This window comes from Panthera leo, chromosome A1 (genome assembly GCF_018350215.1).
Source record: "Panthera leo isolate Ple1 chromosome A1, P.leo_Ple1_pat1.1, whole genome shotgun sequence".
Classification (NCBI taxonomy): domain Eukaryota; kingdom Metazoa; phylum Chordata; class Mammalia; order Carnivora; family Felidae; genus Panthera; species Panthera leo.
This window is the reverse complement of record NC_056679.1, coordinates 42389934-42406659: the sequence shown is the minus strand read 5'-3', so window position 1 is coordinate 42406659 and position 16726 is coordinate 42389934. Positions and strand designations below refer to the sequence as shown.

At 34.3% G+C, this 16726-nt stretch overlaps 1 long non-coding RNA gene across 1 annotated transcript; it reads right to left on the bottom strand.

The window, feature by feature from the left end:
* Positions 1–8518: 8518 nt before the first annotated feature.
* LOC122199209 lies at positions 8519–14656 on the bottom strand. The gene is made up of 2 exons (XR_006193412.1): positions 14505–14656; positions 8519–9081 (listed from the first exon to the last, which is right to left on the bottom strand). It is a non-coding gene; the product is annotated as an uncharacterized LOC122199209 (long non-coding RNA).
* Positions 14657–16726: the final 2070 nt, after the last annotated feature.

Genomic DNA, 16726 nt, shown 5'->3' with positions numbered 1-16726 from the left:
TGGATGAATGGATAAAGGTGTGGTATATATATACAATGGAGGATTACTCAGCAATCAAAAAGAAAGAAATCTTGCCATTTGCAACTACATGGTTGGAACTAGAGGGTATTATGCTAAGTGAAATTAGTCAGACAAAGACAAATATCATATGACTTCATTCATATCAGGACTTAATGATACAAAACAGATGAACATAAGGGAAGGGAGGCAAAAATAATATGAAAACAGGGAGGGGACAAAACATAAGGGACTCTTAAATATAGAGAACAAACAGAGGGTTGCTGGAGGGGTTGTGGAAGGCAGGATGGGCTAAATGGGTAAGGGGCTTAAGGAATCTACTCCTGAAATCATTGTTGCACCATGTGCTAGCTAACTTGGATGTAAAGTATAAAAAATAAATAAATTATAGAAAAAAAACAAAGAAAAAAATTAAAATTAAAAAATTAAAATTAAAAAATTTAAAAAAATTAAGGGGCGCCTGGGTGGCTCAGAGCATCCAACTCTTGATTTCTGCTCAGGTCATGATCCCATGGTTTTGGGAACGAGCCCCGCGTTGGGCTTCATGCTGAGTGTGGAGCTTGATTGGGATTCTCTCTCTCTCCTTCTACCCTTCTCCTGTGCTCTCGCTTTCTCTCTCTAAAAAAAGAAAAAAAAATAATACTATTAATGCTTTTAGGTTTGTCTGAATTCTAGGGAGGAAAAAACATAAAATTATAGTTGGCTGTGGATTTGGAGATAATTTTTTGGATACTGATTCGAGTGACCATAGAACTACCTTTGAAGCAACTGGCAAGCTGGAAAGCTTGCTGATTCCCTCTCCCATGTATTTTATTTGCCTCGTTGTATGTTTACTAGTTAAAGATGATTTACTGTTTAGAGTTTATCACATATTTTCTTTAAATTTGGAGTATATTCTTGTAATATTGATTTTTCTCTAAGATGTCTCCATGCTGCTTTAGGTTTTACTAAGGAACAGGAGAATGAGTAGAGAGCACTTAGGTTTCAGAATGCTGTGGATAAAAAAAGGAGTACTTTAATTGTTCTTCCCTTTCTTTAAAAAAAGTGGGAGGTTACGTCAAATTTAATTTTTCAAGTAAATTTGATATAGTGTTGATGCTGTACATCTGTTTTATAGACTAATCAATTATTAATCACTGAATTTTAAAATGACTTGCAAAACTACATTAATATTTCATAAAACTGCTGAATTTTGTGGTATCTAAATACATATGTTAGACTTTCTGTGGGTTCCATTGATGACTGTTTTTTAAAAGAACTCCATATGCCAATGTTTATATGTATGTTAATATTGGATATCACTACATTAGATAATCTGGGGCTCAAGCCTTCATGTTACTGACAATTTTCTAACTTGTAGAATTCAATACACCATTATTACAGACTTTCTTAAAACCACAGAAAATATGTAAATCTTCATGTCTGTGAAAATGACATTCTCAACATCATCATAAATAATATAAACTACATAGAATTTTCATTCTGATCTACTCTTTTATCTCCAGATTTTAAAATAGAGAGGAAAACTAGATTGGTTTTGGTGAGAATAGGTTTTACATTTAACACTATTTTATACCAGTTATTTGTGACTATACCTTTAATTTTAGGTCAAAATTATACTTTAAATGCCATTGTACAGGGTAAATATGCATGTATTTGCCAAAATTATATTTAAAGAACATTATAATGAAAATATAACCATTTTTTTCTGATAATAAAATGTGTAACACTTATAGCTGCCAGGTAAAATACATACATGTGTGTTTAACTACTCATTAAGTAGTAAAATTGTATTTATTCTTCTTTGCTTTTTTTCCCAGAATTAGAAGAAAACAAGGGGTAGATTTGAATATATATATATATATATATGTATATATATATATATATATATGTAGAGTTGTTTGAATATATGTATATATACATATACATATGCATATATATAGTTGTTCATTTGATTTGCTTTTGCCCAACACACTAGATAGTACTTGTGGTACAAAGAAAATATGAACTATGGATTTTACACTCAATATGTGTATGTGTAAATATCTGCATATTTCATATGTATAGACATATATAAATGTATGCATATATACCTATATGTGTATATGTTTACGTATGTGAATAGATAGTAGCATGTATGTCAATGTTTGCATATGATGAACATAATCTTAAGCAGAGATTCCTGAAATAAATTATTGTTGCATAAAACATGAACATTCTTATAATGAGTTAAGCTCAAATCACTTATTTTTTAATCTCTGCAAGAATTCTGTAAAAACTACTATCAATGTGAAAATGAACTGTCTTCCCATAATCCTTTGAAGAGACAAATACAGAAAATAAAATGTAAAAATTTTGGCTTTACTGTTATGTTTTTTGTAAGGTCAAACACTATTACCAACTCAAACTTCACTCTTTTTCAGTTATAGGAAATCCTTCTTAATGTATACGAATCGCTATTTGTATCCCTGCAACAGGACAGAACCCCTCAATATTAGGCTCAAAGCTTTTCAGTGAACATACTATGGTCCCTAGTCACGAATCCTGTGGTCCACAAGTACAACTAGCTCTCCTTTGGTTTGGACAAGATGATTCTAAGCTTTACTATAGCTGTACATTTCTATGGGATTCTGGTATAGTCAAATCAGTGTGTTTTCTATCAAGTTCTTATATTACCTATATCTTTCATGCATGATAACTTATTTTCATTCTGAAGACCTATGTGTTTTTTCAAATTCATTGGGGCTGCTTTTATATAACAACTAAGTTCATTGTATTATAGAATTGTAAAATCGTGAAAAGATTTCTGTTTTCACCCCCATGATTACTGCAATCCTTCAATCCCCCGCTTTTTGTTTTCTGAAGTATTAAATGGTCTCTGCCTCCAATTTCATCATACTGTCACTTAATTGATTTTTTTTCTAAAACACAAGTCTGATCATATTAGTCTTCTTAAAATCCTGCAATGGTTCCATTGCCTACAAGCTAATATCCACATATTTCAACATGATTTAAAGGTACTTCATTGATCAGGTACAAACCTCCCTGCACCTTCCTTTCCAATTATTTCCCAATTACACTTTCCACTTCTGAAGTACATTATGCCTCTCTACATTTGTTCATGCTGTTCCCTCTGAATAGAACACCTAACCCAATTTGTTCCTCTTATTTTTCTTTCAAGCTTCAGCTCAAGCATTACTTCTAGAAAATAGCTCTTTGATCCATCTGAGAGGTGGAAGAGACATAGCCCTTCTTGTTTTTCTCTAAAACCTCAAATTTACAATATTCATTCAGCTACCACTATGCTATGTTTATTTTTCCATTTGCCAAACTTCAATATCAGTATTTGTTAAATTATGTGCCTTTTTTATTAGATTCAAAATACCTTTAGGGAAAAGTCTTCATCTTTGTATTACCAGACCTAGAACAGGGATGAAACATAGTAGGCTCTCAATTGATGCCTATTGAAAACACAGAATGAAGCATCCACACTAGAATATAAGCAACATAAGATGCATAAAAATATGTATTATACAAATGATTTTATGCATTTACATTAATTTGCCTATTATACATTTATAGGAAAACCAGAGACAGTATAGTTAATAACTTTATAATTTTCTAAAGTTCTTATTATAAATACAGATTTCTGAGTCCTAAGAACCAAAATTTGTATTTCTTAGGTCTGTGGAACACAGAAATCTGTATTTTGGCTAACTCCCAAGTTAAAATAAATCCTTATAAAATACTGCAAAAAAAAGTGAGGTAATTTTTTTTAATAGGCTGGTTGACATGAAGCAAAGTCTTATCTTTGTTTTCATAATGAGCAGAGTTGAATTATGGAATTCTAAATCCCTGAATCTTGGTTTCCTCACATGCCAACTTAGCTGTCTCCCAATATCTTAAGATGGCACGTGTAATACTTTTTCTTCTAAAAACAGAGTTGCTTAATACTTTTAGCAGTCATAGTTGCTTGATGATCTAAGCATTAAATATGCTCAAATGAAATGCCCCTTCTTGAATTAAATCTCTGTTAGCAGAATTTGCTGAAGGACAATCAAAAGTTTGCATAATAAATGAATTTCTCTATCATATATGCTATATACTTAATTTTATTAATAGGTTTCAGTAATCAGAAGATAAGTTATGGAGCTAAAGTCTCTATGAAACTGATAATATATGAAATATATGGCATACTTCTTCAGACATATTTACTAAAATATTTATATCTGATCCATCTTCCTAAATCCAGTTATCATACAATTAGTGGAGTGAGATAATGTAAGCAAGAATTATATACATATATATATATATATATACATATATATATACGTATATATATATATATACGTATATATATATATATATATACGTATATATATATGTATATATATATATATATACATATCTTTTTTTTTTTTTTTTTTACTATGTAGCCTTCTCTTCTCAGGGGCATATATGACTTGCCGAGAAGTTTGTATTTCTGTATGGACACTCACACACACACACAAATAGTCACATACAACTTCTTGTCTTAAGTGCCATATGGTCTCTTTTTAAATCTTTTGTCTCCCAGATTGTATAGACTTTTACTATTGATTTGGCTTATCTAACTCATTTTCAGAAATGAAATGAGTTTTCTGATTAACTTGACTCATTCTTAAATGTATAGATTAAATGCCCCTTAATGTGTCTGCTCACATCTGGTATTCCAGATGTTTGCTATAATAATCATATAAAAATCGACACAGCATTTCCAGGGCCATGAAAAACACTGAAGAATGAATAAAGGCAGAATTGTATCTCTTCCGGCATATGATTCCCTAGAAATTGGGTATTCTGTACTGCACACCCAAATCAATTCAAAACCCCAAAACCTAAACAGTTCTAACCCAGACTTCAACAAACTAGAGTCCTAAATAGCATGAGGTAAATTTCCCATTCAAAGATTCTTCTCAGTACAGAAATCTTAACATAATAATACCCTTAAAGGAAGCATCTTTAAATATTTTCTTTATAATGATGATTTTTTAAAAATCCAGAACTGGTGCTTGACAGGGTATGGTGCCATCTGGGCCAGACAGACACGACCAGGAGGTTAGACATCCACATAGAATTGGATTTTAAGAGAAGATTCAAGTTACATGTATTAAGAGAGAGGGTGATGACACATAGGTGTCACCTCAGCGGTGGTTGCTCTCCGACAATAGATTGCGACACTGATGCATTGGGCAACACAAATGTTTCTGGGTAAGTAGCAGTTAGATGTTTTAGGATGTGAATGTGGCACAAGGATTTATAGTGCGTCCTTGTATTTCAGGAAATTTCTGAGGCACAGAAATTTATCTTCAACTTACCTGAATTAAGAACTGAGATTCCCAACATGAACGCTAGCAAGAATTTCTGAGTTCATGGCTCTACACTGTGCAACTTCAATAAGAACTACTAGGTATTTTTATATATTTACTCTTCATTCAATAATGGTCCTTTGTACAAAGCCAAACTAAAGAGTATACAGGTAAGTTGAAAATTTTTAATATAAGTACACTCTGACATACTGAAATGATGGGTGTAAATAATCAAGACAAAATTAATAGTAATGCAGATTTCAATTGTAATTAAAACAAATTCGGGGGAAGTACAGAATGGGGAAGGCAAAATCTAACAAAAATATCTGGAAATATTTTCATGTCTATATGAGCATAATATCATTTGATGTCTCAAATTCTAATACAATGAATAATAACCAATTAAAAGAACTATGGCTTTTAGATCAAGTGAAGCAATATTCCACTATGTTTTACATACCTAGTGTTTAATTCTGGACATCTTTGTTACAAAGAACATTGGTAATTATTATATGTTGAAGAGAGCAATCAGTTTAATTCAGTTTATCACACATCAGCACGTTGATAATTTGCAAAACACTTTGCTAGATGTTATAGAGGGTCTAGAAAGCATTATAGGAAATTCAACCTGTAGAAGTGCGACTATACTTACCCAGAAAAAAGAAGATTTTGTATGAAGTGGAGTCAGGTTTGAAGGAATATATTACATTTCCTTTGAATGTATAAAGGACCTAGTGCCCAGGGCAATGACACTCATTAAAAGTAACTTCATAAAAAAAGAAACTGAATGGAGTATCTTATGAGGTAGTAATTTTCCTATTAATCTACATGTTCAAATAGAAGACTGGTGATAATATTTAGGTACCTTAAAGCAAAGATGGGGCTGCATGTTATGTTTGGTGGAAAACTGCAATTCAAAATTTTGTTTCTTCCTAGCTCTTATGGCATGTGCAGAAACAGAACCTAAGTATTCTGTCTTTTATTCTTTCAATATACTCTGACTTATCTGGGTGATACTTACCAGCCTGCCTCATCTCCTTCAGCAAGTAGATAATGCATGAGAGCCACTTCATATAAAAAAAAAAAAATGTATATAGGCTGTGAAATGTTGCTCTAAGTATAATGTTTGTTGGAGAATAGCAATACAATGGCTTACCTCTTCCAGAAGGATGGAAAATGATATATCTAATGTGAAGGACCATAAGGAATTTGGAGAAGAGGATGTTATTTGAAACCTAACTAAAACAAACATTATTTTATTTACCATTGTGAAAACAATGCTTATGGCGATACTGTTTCTGATGTCTTTAGACATCATAATTAGATTGTACCTATATGTTCTTCTTTTACTTATATTGTACTATAAACATTATTTCTTTTTTTGTTCCTACTGTGCTGGGAGGACAATTTGGGATGAGAATTTAATAAAATGTGTCCTATTTGCTTCTCTATCGGCTTTGAGAACAATGTAGGATATAAAAACATGAGCAACTTCTGATATACTTGTTTCATTTTGAATAATATGAAGGCTTAATAGGTGCTTGATAAGATTCTGAATATATCATATAAATTTTCTCATTTAAGGAAGTTTCAATTACATAATAGGATAGCACTTTAATCAATATCAAAAGAAAAGCTCATTTTCACCTAATGAACATACCAAGCTCATTGGCCATCATTTACACTCCTAGCAATGTGCAAGGTAATATACTGTCTCAAAATAAATTTAAGAATGTTCTTGACACAAGTAATTTAATATTTTCCCAAGAGATGGAGGTTATATCCACAAAAATCATGTTAGCCTTAAGGTATCCTTGAAAGTGACCAAGGTAAAGCAATCTTTCACTAACTTTCATATAATTACAAAAGACAGGTTTTTTTAAACAAATATCTGGATGATAAAAATAATTTTGAATGTGAAACATTTCAACTGTGCTTGAACACTGCATATTCCTTATATACTAGTTTCTCTACGTTAGTAGATGTTTTATATGACAGTTTAGCTGACCTATGATGTCTTTGCCAAGGAAAGATGTCCTGGTAACTATTTTGTTCTAGTACAGAGATGTGAAAATGGCTGCAAAAGAATTCCAAGCAGCTCAGACCTAAGGATATTGGTAACAAAACACTGAAAACATGCTCGTGTAGCAGAAGCAGTTTGAAAGTTCTTTGTCCTTGCCCATTATCCAGCACTTAGAGTATAATCAGTTTTATAAATGGAAATGATGTACTATAGGTGGCATACTGCTATTTGAGAGAGTTCTCAAGGAGTTTTTCTTTACTTCTAAACTAATTCCACATAAGTCAAGGGCTTGAGTCACTGATTATAAAGTGGAAAACTATAGAAATCCTAGCTTAAAGAAAATAAAGATGATCAATTTGTAGTTGGTGTAAGTCTTTGTATATGTAATATTTAAAGTCATCCTCAAAAAGTATTTTAGAAAATGAAGACTAAAGTTGGCTAATCTATTTTGCTCTAGAATTCATTCTAAAATGGGTAAAAAACATGAAAAAAGAAATAAACTGTTGGGAATCAGCTAAATTGTATCTCAGTGAAGGCAGTTTTCATTAGCAACTTTGAATGCTGACCACCTATGTATTTTGGGAAATAATTCACACTGAGTAAACATATATCCTCAAGTCGCATTGTGTATATTTTCATTCTTTCTATGAGTGGTTAGTTACACATAAAAAATTGACATACACAAACTTTATTAGTAAGATAATTATAGCATTTTGTCCAACAACATGACTTAAGTGAAGCAGGTCAGAAAAGAAAACAGAAATATACTAATGATTTACATGTAGTAGAAAGAATGCTCAATCTTGGTCAAATTTTTAACTATTCAAGTAGGTTAAATATTTTGGATATTATTACCTTTGTCTGTAAAGTATAGAAAATAATATGTACACTACATAACTCAATGTCATTGCATGTTAAAAAAAGTGATTATAAAATAAAGTTGTTAGAAACTGTAGGAAATATAACTAAGTGATTAATCAATGAACAGAGAGAGGTTGAAAAGGTTAGTCTACTTGAAGTTTGTAAATGTGCAGGTATCTTAGTTCTATTTGAAGAGTATGTGCTTCTTACAGGAGTCAGGTTCTGAAGGAGCAAAATCCCACTCTCAGCAGCCTCAGATAGTGAGGGGTGAGCAAGCGATCTCAGTTTATTGACTCATAATCTTTCTTGAGACTTTGAATCTGGAACAAGAGGCCCCTGGAAAAGTATAGACTGCAATTTGTTTTCCCAGCCTCTGTGTCTGGCAGTGGTGGTGGGAACATTGAATGTTTCAGGAAAAGAGGCAGGGATGGGAGAGTGAGGGCAGATACGTCAGAGATGTAGGTTCTCTGTGATGTTCTTGGGGTGTGGGCCTATCTCTGGTTCCCACAACCTGGTGTCCCCTGGCTTTAGCTCATCTTCTGATCAAGTTCTCCAATCTCCTGGTGGTTTCCAAGTCCTAACATTCTTCCAAAATGCATTATTTACTGCATGAGAGAGTCAGAGATGATTTTTGCTGCTTGCAATAAAAAACCCGATTACTATGCAGTGAATTCATCAAAAGTGTGTGTTGGTACGTAGCATGGCTGTAGTAATTTGATTGGTGCTCTCTTTTGAGGATTTAAAATATGATTATTGATTTCATGAGTTCTTCTTCATTCCTAGAAAATACTCCTTTCTTTTTTTTGAAGTTTTTATTTAAATTCCAATTAGCTAAAATAATAATAATAATAAATTCCAGTTAGTTAACATACAGTGTAATCTTAATTTCAGGTATACAATATAGTGATTTGACACTTCCATACAATACCCTGTGGTCATCACAAGTGCACTTCTTAATCCCCATCATCTATTTACCCCACCTCCCCACTTCTCCCCCCCCCCCATCAATTTGCTCTCTATAGTTGAGTCTGTTTCTTGGTTTGTTTGTTTTATTTCTTAAATTCCACATATGGAAAATACTCCTTTCTTTCTAGCTCTCTGATCTTATATTTATTTATTTTTAAAGTTTATTTATTTTTTTAAATGTTTATCTATGTTTGAGAGACAGGGCAAGCAGGGGAGGGGCAGAGAAAGAAGGGGAAAGAGGATCTGAAGTGGGCTGTGTGCCGACAGCAAGACAGCTGGGTGTGGGTCTCAAACTCACAAAACTCAAGATCATGACTTGAGCCGAAGTCAGATGCTCAACCACTGACCCACCCAGGCACTCCTAAAGTTTATTTATTTACTTTGAGAGAGGGAGTACATTCACGAGTGGGACAGAGGCAGAAAGAGAGGAATAGAGAGAATCCCAAGCAGGCTCCACTCAGTGTGGAGCCCAACACGAGGCTCGACCTCACAACAGTGAGATCGTGACCTCAGCCGATATCAAGTGTTGGATGCTTAGCTGACCGAGCCACCAGGCATCCCACTCTGATCTTTTAGACATCCTAATATGATAATACTGTACTGTGGTGGTCTGAGATCTCTTCTATGATGCCTTACCTGAAACTTCCATATTCAAGACATTCCATATTTCCTTTTATAGCCCAAATCCCTATCAGAACTTATATTATGGTAATTACTGTCCTAAAAAGAGCTAGCTAGAAGTGGTATACACCAAAATAAGAGGGTTGATGTATTAGTAGTAATGTGTATTTTAGTGTCTACAGTTGTTCTACTTTTCACTGCAATACAGTGCTTCTACCCTTCACTTGTGTAATGGAATTGATGGTATATTTCTGAGGACTGATTTATTTGGCCCAGTTTATATGAATTGATTCATTTTGGAACATTTTACAGAATGGTTGGTATCAAAATAATGCTGTATACAGAGCACATAAACACATTATTGAATGAAGAATGAACTGAAAGATCATAAGTTCTCAAAGATGATGCTCACAGCAAGAGGATTAAATTGCATAAAAATCAAGTCACTACTCTGAAATACATGGTGTAATAAAAGCTTGAAAGAAAAATATGAGATGAACTCAATTTCTCAGCCATTGCCATGAGTGTAGATGCGCATCCTGCTGTTGTGTGAACAATTACAATGCCTGGAGGGAACTGAATGAATGCTGGCACCTATTGGTAGACAGAATAAAAACCCAAGCTTCTTCTCCTATCACGAGGCTCACATGCCATATGCTACAAGCTAATGCATTAAGTTGGCATAATGAGGAAGATAACATTTTGCCATTGCTTGCTTACACTGCTAAAACTGGAACACCATTATATAAGTTGCCTGTAATTCACTGCATTTCCTTTGTCATGAAATTCTTAGAAATTTGGAGGAACACAAGTCATGTAGAAAATATACCAGTCGATTCACTTGGTTAAGAACGTAAGGTACTTCGAACTTTGGCCTACATATTATTCTTGCCATTTTCTTGGAATCTTCCAAGCTACATGCTGTACATTGACCACTGATATATATATCAATATCTATATCTATATCTATATCTATATCTATATCTATATCTAATCTATCTATCTATATATATGTATATATTCCCTATGTATCTTTTTTTATATAAAGTAGAAGAATGCATAGAAAATGTGCAGAAATGATATGGAGAATCTTATTTTCACTTAGTGGATTATTCTTATAAATATAAGTTAATCATATAATTTCAACATCAATGTTAACTTTATGGCTATATTCTCAGTATAAGAGAGGTGTAAAATGTCTGGGGGTAGTTTAAGTTTTGAAGCAAGGGGTCAGTGAATGCTTGACTACTGACTGGCAATTGATACATAAAATGCTTGAAACTTAGAAGTTTGTGTAACCAAATATCATTATTTCTGACAAATCAAAATGAGGATATATGGAGGGAAAATGAACATTTACCTCAAATAAAGAGGAAACAAATTTAGTCCTTCTTTCCAATTATTTCTGACAGAAACTACATGGATATCTCTGAAAAAATAAACAAAAAGGGTAGGGTGGGATGAAGCTACCAAGAGCAAAAAAGAATAATGTGCATGTGATTATTATATCCCTAGAGCTCTCATCAAATCAGCCAGTCAACAAAGTGTTTTGCATTTGACCATGCACTGTGGGATATTCAAGAAAGTATAAGACACATTTTTTTCTTTGTAAGAAGTTTAAATTTCAAATAGGGTGCCAACACATACAGAGTTAAAATAGTAAAAATAAAACCTCAATAGAGAAAAATGATATGTAACATAAACGGAATACACCAAACTAGTGTGAAATTTCCAAAAAGTTGGAAGGCTTAGTGCCGAAGATTGGAGTTTATTGTCTCATGAAGGGTGTGGAGGATATGGATAGGTAAGAAAAGGTATTAGAGAATGCCATGGAAAGGCAGGCCAGAATGAGCAAACCCATTCCAGTATCAAGGAGCATGCTTTGTCTTCAAGAGAAAGGAGTTGTACTGCTCAATGAAATGTCACAGGATAATTTGATATATATTTGGTTAGGAAGGAGCAGATAGCTCATGGAAAATAATGAAAAAGAGCAGATATGTGGACTTGATCTGCTGGATAATAAGGAAATACAGAAGAAAACACAATTTCATTCAAAACCAATACATATTAATGTAATTCCCAGCTACTCCCTGGCCAATGTTCAGGATGTTATCTAGCCAAAATAATTTCCCCTGCATAAAGCAGTTTCAGAGGAAGGAGAGGACTCCAGGAGTTCTATCATCTAGGATAGCCTAACTATTATTAATGTTGTTTAATGGTTAGGTATTCTAGGTGCATCAGCTAGTATCAGTGTGTGGTTTCTTCATCTTTAAAATGTTTTCTGCCTTGCTTAAAAGGTTATTTTTAGACATCAAAAAAGTGAAAAATAAAATATGGTATTTCTGGGTAAGATGAAGCTGTACATTGACACTTTTAAACTTTGATTTCTCTGATACCCTACCTCCTACACCAAAATGTGTAGCAACAGTAGAAAAATCCATGAAGAGAGATTTTTAAAAGCCCAACAAAATAAGCTTTCCCAAGTATCAGATACAGAATATAAATGTAAAGCAATGAGTAGAAGTAAAGCCACATACTTCTTGGGTTTGGGATATCAGTGTAAGCTGGGAAAGCCTAAATTTCAGTCTAAGTAATAAAAATGGAAACTGCACCATATAAGATGGGGGGAAGGGAGGTGCAGAGATAGGCTCACCTCTTAAAACCAGAGCTGAGGAGGATGTCTACTGATAGTGAAAGGAGCTAAAATAAGTTAATGCCAAATAGGACCTACAATTTTGCTTTATCAGAAATGATGAATCTGACAAGTAGATGGACAAAAACCTAACTTAAGACCAGAAACTAAAACAGTCCACCTCTGGAATGGCATTTGAATTTACTATATCCCCAGTGTCATTATAGGATAGGAGCTCCAAGCTGACATTTTAAGAATGGGCTCAGTGACAGCTCAGAGCCTGGAGCCTGCTTCAGATTCTGTCTCCCTCTCTCTCTGCCCCTCCCCTGCTCACATTCTGTCTCTCTCTCTCTCTCAAAAATAAAATTAAAACACTTTAAAAATTTTTTTAAATTAAGAATGGGCTCAGGATTATGGGCCTTATAGGTTAATTGGAGGCATTTAAATACAGTATTCAAGATGGCTTATTCTAAAGAGATAAAGATAGGGAAAGAAATACTGCTCTAATCACTGTCACATACATACCACACAAGATGAACCTGAAAAATCAAAATGTTAACAAACACAAAAAATGAAAAGCTAGCAAATTAAATGAATTTACACTACATTAAATAAAAATAATATGATAATATGTAAAAACTTTTACATTCTTATATTTAGTATCATTCAAGAGCTAAATGAGAGAATAAGATTCAATAATTTATTTCTGCAAAAACAGTGCAGAAATGAGGTAATATCAGACAACTGTAAAAAAGCCCATTGGGAATATTTGAAAAAAATATGAATATTGTAAACAAAAACTCAGGATAAATTCCAGAATGCCTAGAGTTGTGGTCCACTATGCTAATTGGACCTGAAGGTTGAGACAAGTATTTTGAATGCTTTGGAAGGATGCAGATATGCCAAGAGGTGAGAGATTAAGCCTTCAAAAATTTGGAGGTTGCCATATCAGTGAAGGGTTTCAGTAATCATTGGTCTGCCAGTGATATCCTTGCAAGGATATCCTTGTAAGTCAGTGGTTCTTAAACTTGATTGTTCATTAATATCATCCTCAAAATTTCTGATTAGTTGGTCTGAGTTGGAGCTCAAGAATTTATATTTCCAAAGACATCCCTGGTAATGCAAAGTCATGTCATCTGCAGCCGGAAGCGAAACACTATTTAAGAAGCAGACTTTGTAATCTATTGGGCACCAGCTGAGGTTAGGTGCCTGACCATGTGACATCAATGAATGTTTATTATCACACACAGAGACTCATAATGTCAGGTGCGTACAGAAGCAATTCATCACTTGGTGGAAACGATATACTTAGGATAGAGTCCTTGAAGTTCCAGAGGACATAAGTAAGGCACATAAATAGGAAGCCCAAACTCTCATGTTCTCTACCTCTGTCTCGCTGCTACCTCTCCTTCAATTTTACACCTATAGTCTCCTAGAGGGATCCCTAAGGGTCACTGACAAAGGTGGATACTATTCAGCTGTAATTTACAGGTAAGAGGAAAATTGACTACTTCCAAACCACAATCCCTTTTCAGGGCTGGCCCTGAAGATAGTGAGCAGGAAGAAATATTCTCCCAGTGGGAAGAACGGTACACTGTGCACACTGGACATTTTGGGGGGAAATGGCCTTCAGTACCAATGTACGCTAACTCCCAGTCAGGCATGGATGGCCTACCGTTTTGCTCAAGATATTTGAACGACAAAGTTGGGAAAATTAGAGTCAAGGGAAAGTGACAATGAGTTGGACAGGATATTTCTAATCTCTGTCTACCAGTCTCTCTCTTCATAACCTCCTATGCTTGCACAGTGGGTCCAAGAAGAGATTGCACATGGTAGCAGGGTTATAAACTATATACGGGTTCAAGGACATATGTTCATTATCACCACCTATAAACCTGCCAGCAGAAGAAAACAACTCTGAGCCCTTTATCTTAGCACCATTCCTCAAAGAGACTTCTGGTGCCAGGTTGAATATATTGGACTCTTTCTACCCTGGAATGTGCAGCAATTCATTCTTACTGGAATTGACACCTACCTCAGATAGAAGTTTGTCTTTCTTGTCTGCTGCAGGGCCTCTGAGAACATTATCATCTTAGGACTAAGAGAAACTCTGACTTATTGGCATGGGATCCTGCACTGCATTGCCTTATACCAAGATGTCAATTTCATGGCACAAGAGGTTGAACAATGAGCTCCTAGTCATAGAACCCACTGCTTCCACAATATGTTATGTCACAAAGACATAACTTGACTAATAGAATAATGGAATGGACATTAAAGTCACCACTATGAAATAGCTCAGATTAATATATCTTATGAATCTGAGTTGCAATTTCCCAGTATTTTCTTTGAACCACCAGCTTACATATGGTGATAGGTCCTCAGAAGCTTGAATTCTTGGGTCTAGGAACAATGAGTGGGAGTAGGATTGGCCCCTCTAAACATTACTCCAAAAGAACTACTTGAGAAACAAAAGGGCAAGAATAATGAAGATTTTTGAAGATTTTGAAGAACAAATTTGGGAAGACTCACTCTACCATATCAAGGCAGTGTATCATCAGTACAGATTGACAAAATAGAATGGCATGTTGGCAACATGGGAAATGACAGATTTGACTTTACAAAGCAGTAAAGAATAAACTTTCTACATAGTAGAACTAGGATGATTGGTCGTTCACATGGAATATATAAATTTGGATTCTTCCCTCCTATCATATGACAAAAATCCCCACTCCAAGCAGACTGAAATTTAAGTCAGAAAAGCAAAATGTTCAAATTTTAAAAGAAAATATGACTTTTTCAGATTCCATATACAAGCAACATAATACAGTATTAGTCTTTCTCTGTCTGACTTACTTCACTTAGAAATTAACTTATTCATTCATAAGTTTTTAAAGAGAAGATATGACCACAGGATAGGGAAAGGTATCTTAAAGAAGAAACAAAGAGCACAAAATGCACAGGAAAATAATTATAAATGTGACCACAATTAATTTACTTTTCGTCTAGATAGAGATATCAAAAACAAAGTGACAAGAAAAGCTGTAATCTGAAAGAAATACTTATAAACATATATAAAAAAAATTGCTTGTTGTTAAGAACAATTCACACAGAAGGAAATCTGAATGAGCAGTCAACACAAACAAATCTAACACCACTAGTGTCCACAGAAATGAAAATTAAAACACAATTAGATGTCATCCTCACTATTATTATATGGGAAAGAACTTCCAAATACTTGACAATGCCAAGAAATATCAAACATGTGGAAAAATAAAATTAGGAATTGTCTCATATTCCTAATGGAAGTGTAAAATAACAGCATCATTTGAAAGTAATTTGGCAATATCTAGAAAAGCTTAAGAGGCATTGTATCATTTAGCATGATGTTCACATATAAGTAACTGTAAACCAGATTACAGTGGTTCAATCAAGCAAAAGGTTTGTCTCAGACATTAAAATAAAAATTATCTGGACAGACATCCAGGGCTGGAGCAGAGGCTAACAATGCCCTCAAGGAACCAGACCTATTTTGTCACTCTGCTTTCCTTAATGTGTGGCTGCTGCAGCCCCAGAATCGCCACAGTCCCAGGCAAGAGAAAGGTTAGAGATGACTCAATTGAGTCATCACTGCTAATTTATGCTTATATTGCAATGGCCAGAACTATCTCATAACTTAGCTACCTCTAGCTGCAAAAGACAGGGGGATCCAGAATACTTTGTTTTTCAAACTCTAAAGTAAATTTTCAAACTCTAAAGTAAAGGTAGCCAAATGTAATACACACACACACACACACACACATGATGTAATACACACACACACACACACACACACACACACACACGATGTAGGATATAGGAGATATACATTTAGAGAGACGATATCCTAGTGTGTTGCTACTCAATGTGTTCTGTTCTGTTCTCCATGAACAAGCAGCAGAGACATCACTTAGGCATTTGTTAGAAACTTATCATCTCAGGCTCCATCCCAGATCTATTGAATCAGTATGTGCATTTTAACAGGAGTCCCAGGTGGATCCACATGCAAATTAACACTTGAGAAGCACCACTCTAGAGAAAGCCCTGGACGTGTAACTGTATACTGCGTCTTCCAGGGGAAAGTGGAAATAAGTTAAATGGCCATCCATAACAGAACATTGGACATATTCGGAATTCAGAAGATTGCAACAAATATCGAACATAAATGTATTTATTCAATAGAATCATTTACAGGGCAGTTGAAATGAATAACTAGAT